The sequence below is a fragment of the Botryllus schlosseri genome, unplaced genomic scaffold (assembly GCF_051294905.1).
Source record: "Botryllus schlosseri isolate E-star unplaced genomic scaffold, Bs_hap1 Bs18a, whole genome shotgun sequence".
In the NCBI taxonomy this organism is placed as follows: domain Eukaryota; kingdom Metazoa; phylum Chordata; class Ascidiacea; order Stolidobranchia; family Styelidae; genus Botryllus; species Botryllus schlosseri.
Window position 1 is genome coordinate 637,361 of NW_027648627.1, and position 4,595 is coordinate 641,955.

The following is a 4,595-nucleotide window of genomic DNA, read 5'->3' on the forward strand; positions in this document are numbered from 1 at the left end:
TTGTGAATGTACAGTTGTATTCCAAATAATAAACGCATATAACTCATCGACCAAAATAACTACTGTGTCAGGCAGAAAAGCATATCGGGTTTTATGTCGGTCGGGCAATAGCTTCCTCTCTGCTAATTTTGATTATGCTGCTAATCAGAGGAGGTGGAACGGTCTCAGCACAATCGCTCAACTCAACAGTTTCTGGTCCAGTTCTGATGAGTGCTTGAACTTCTTCGACAAGCTCATTGCAGTAATCTAGAACAGGCATAACAATATGACGAAATCTTATGATGCAGTCAGATCAACGGCAGTTACCAAATGTTGAATTTTCAAGTATCTTGTGGACCGCGGTGCTCCTTCTTTCGACATTTTCTGAGTTTTCGAGCAAATTTCATTGAAATACAGGATTGCCAACTGCATCCTACAAAAAATGCATAATTGATGAGGCTAGTAATCATGCCAAAATCTGATATAGGTTGTTTTGAATAGCTGAGACACTGCAAGGTACCTACCTGGCTTTTTGACTAAAATATGGTTGTAGTGATATAACTTTGGGCAGAAATGATTGAGGAGGGCATTGAATGATTCACTTCCAGCAGTGTGTCCATTCCGCGATAGATGGCGTATGTCATGTTTCATTCGTGTGGAGTACAGAACATCGCAAATCCTTTCACATGCCAATGAATCTGAAAATGGATTGTCATAATGGTAAACAACAGAATCAAAGATGCTATTCATCGTAACTTAAATTTAGACCTGTATGTATCATTTATATATGCTGAATGGAGCAGTTTGTTTCTTTTTGATACAGTCAAGTAGGCTACTTCATCTTTAAAGGATGTAACGGCATCTACACTATCCATAAATCAAAATCTGGAGTATGAGCAGTTTGTGCAGTCTTGCATGATTCTCAGTGTGCTACCTAAACCAGACTCTTGCACGTCCGACTCTGATTGACACATTGGACAATGTTGAAAAATGCTCACCAGCTTATTTCTGTCCACAATGAAGAACTGGGTCTTCTTGGGGTAACCCTAAAAGGAGGGAACGCGGAAACTGCGGAAAACGCGGAACTCGCGGAAATGGCCCCTAAAACGCGGAAACTGCGGAAAAAGCGGGAAACCTCGATTCCTAAAGCGCTGAAACAAGAGGAAAACGCGGAACAGTCGGTCATTGACCTTTACAGATCACAAAGTAGGCACTAAAACGAGGAAACAGCGGAAAAGGCGGAACGCGGGACAGTCGGTCATTGACATTTGTAGATCTTATAGAAGGGACCCTGAAGTCTAAAACGAGGAAATTGCGGGACACCAATTTTCGAGTGAGGCGAAGTAGGACTCATAAATGGCAAAGAACTGTCGCAATAGTTGAAAATTGAAATTATTAGGTATCTGAGAGTCAGACAGTCATTCCCTAGCGATTGTAAACCTGGCCTCGCGAAACATACCTTGATAACGCGGAAACTGCGGGACACCCTAATTTTGGAGTAGGCTACCAGGAAGATTTAACCTCACAAACGACCGCGAACTGTCGTGATAGTTAAAAATCGAACTTATGAAGTATCTGAGGGCTAAACATTCGGTCACTAACGATTATACATGCCCAGCATGGCCTCGTGGCAAACATCTAGAAAACGCGGAAACCGCGGGACACCCTAAATTTCGAGTTTAAGACAGGTTTGGCCTCACAAAGGGCCGAGAACTGTCGTAAATAGGTAGAAATTTAATTTAGGAGGTATCTGATTGTTAAACATTGGGTCACTTAGACTTGTAAGCGCTGAACATGAACATGGCCTGGTGGAAAGTATCTAGAAAACGCGGAAACTGCGGAGCACCCTAAATCTCGAGTATAAGACAAATTTGGCGTCACAAATGTCCGAGAACTGTCGTAATAGTTATAAGTTAAACTTACATGAGGTATCTGATGGTTGAAACTTGCGTAACTGACGCCTGTAGACACTATACATTGCCTGGTTGAGAATATCTGCAAAACGCGGAAAGCGCGGGACACCCTAATTTTCGAGTATAACGCAGATTTAACCTCACAAACGGCCGCGAACTGCCGTGATAGTTAAAAATCGAACTCATCAAAAATATGAAGGTGAAACATTCAACCACTGACCATTATACATGCCCAGCATGGCCTCGTGGCAAACATCTAGAAAACGCGGAAACCGCGGGACACCCTAAATTTCGAGTTCAAGACAGGTTTGGCCTCACAACGATTATAACGATTATAAACCTGGCCACGCGGAACATACCTTGATAACGCGGAAACTGCGGGACACCCTAATTTTGGAGTACAAGGCAGATTTAACCTCACAAACGACCGCGAACTGTCGTGATAGTTAAAAATCGAACTTATGAAGTATCTGAGGGGTAAACATTCGGTCACTGACCCCGTTAGACGCTGAAAAATAGCATGGCGGAATATATTTAGAAAACGCGTAAACTGAGGGACATCCTAATTTTCGACTACAAAGCAGATTGTAACCTCACAAACGGCCGCGAACTGTCGTGATAGTTGAAATTGAAACTTATGAAGTATCGGAGGGTAAAACATGCAATCACTGACCATTATAGACGCTCAACCTGGCTTCGCGGAAATATCTAGAAAACGCGGAACCTTCGGGAGACTCAAATTGTACTGAATATATATAGAACACCAACCAAAGTACTGTAATCGAAAGCAAACATGAATTCCATTGACAAGTTGTTTTAGTGCCTACTTTGCGATCTGTAAAGGTCAATGACCGACTGTTCCGCGTTCCGCGTTTTCCTCTTGTTTCAGCGCTTTAGGAATCGGGGTTTCCCGCTTTTTCCGCAGTTTCTGCGTTTTAGGGGCCATTTCAACGAGTTCCGCGTTCCCTCCTTTTAGGGTTACCCGTCTTCTTGCTATTCTCCAGACATTCCTCTGAATCTGAATGCCTGCAAATCAATATCTTGGTGAAGACTTGGTACAAATATGATTACACTGTTCAAGTACTCACTCTGACTCGCCATCTAACTCTGTTGGGTGGAAGCTATCATCACTTGACAGGGATTGGATATCACTTTCACAGTCTTCATAATCCTCTCCAGCAATAGGGTTTGGACAGCGATGAAAAGACACTTTGGGTACCGAATATCGCGTATTCGAGCAACCATACGCGACACCAGATGTACCTCCGTGCCGCATCTTCTTCATACCTTCCATATTCACAATCAAATCCAGTATCAAAATCAATCCCAACACGAATAACTATCTGTTTACCACACTGAGCTATACCAGGACTTTAGCCGTGTCACTCACATGACGTCATTTCATAGCTGAATGATTCCATATCCGTTTTTCAGCTTTTCGATTTATAATTTAAATTACTTGAAAACTATCATGTAATTTCAATTTTTATTATTTTATTCATATTCCTAACCACATAACGTACGATATAAGGCAAAGTCATTTTTAAGATGCAGTTGACCTTTAAGAAAGGTCAACTTTTGCTCAGCTCCCTCCGGAGCGCCACTGCGGTGCTGATTTGCGGCATCTCAGTCGAATTTTGCTATAAATTTGACAAATTCCTTAAAGGTCAACTGCATCTTCAAAATGACTTTTGCTTATTTCATACATTATGTCGCTAGCAATATGAATAAAATAATTAAATTGTAATTTCTGCATAATTTTGAAGTAATTTAAATTATAAATCGAAAAGCCAAAAAACGGAAACGAAACCATTCAGCCATGAAATGACGTCATGTAACTGACACAGCAGAAGTCTTGATATTACCTGGTTTGCATTTGCATAAGGTTATCCCTGTTGCTGTAGAATTGAGTGTTTCAGTGTGATCGTGAAAGCAATATGTGGTACTCAAAGTGTCCTTACATCGCTTTCACAAGCCATATGCCGGCAGCCGACCGGACGTCTGTAGCTGAACACTGCCGAACACCGTGAAGACCAAAATTGCGCACAGAATCACATTTATGCGCGGATCACTTCCAACCATCTTGCTTCAATGAAGTATCCGAGATACACAAGCTAGTTGACTACCGAACACAGGCAACTATCGTGTGTACTCCCGTCCACACTTCATTTTCACGGAGGAATACCGGTACTCCTCTAAAGCTACGTACGGTAAGTGAAAATGTATTGAGTCAGCTAGTACTATAAGAGTGTAACTAACCGTTTCTATCAGTATTGACTGTGGTGGTAATGAAAGTAGTTATTGTTTGCACTCAAGTATACATGTAGAATTAAGTGTATGCCTTCAAAAACTTTTGAAGTGGAAGTATTCTAAAATTAAGCCACTTCACTCATTGAATGAAGTAGTGGCATTAGTTACTGAAAAGGGAATATGTAACCAGCTGACTGCATGACCTGATGTTGAGCAAGACATCATCATTGAAAGTTTTTTCCTTTGGTCCCATTGTAAATACCCAATTGACGATATAGTTCTTGAGGCTGCCTCCAGAGCTACCTTCATAGTGGATTTAGTCATTTGTATCAAAGTCCGACACTATTTGTATGAGAGCATCATCAGCACAGAAAAGTGATAATTGCTGTATGAAATAGTGAAATATTATTCCATTTTATGCTAGTTGACGTCATATTTGTATTTGCAACTATT

At 41.2% G+C, this 4,595-nt stretch overlaps 1 long non-coding RNA gene across 1 annotated transcript; it reads right to left on the reverse strand.

Moving 5' to 3' along the window:
• LOC145459833 (uncharacterized) lies at window positions 1–339 on the reverse strand. The gene is made up of 2 exons (XR_013921570.1): window positions 307–339; window positions 1–246 (listed from the first exon to the last, which is right to left on the reverse strand). It is a non-coding gene; the product is annotated as an uncharacterized LOC145459833 (long non-coding RNA).
• Window positions 340–4,595: the final 4,256 nt, after the last annotated feature.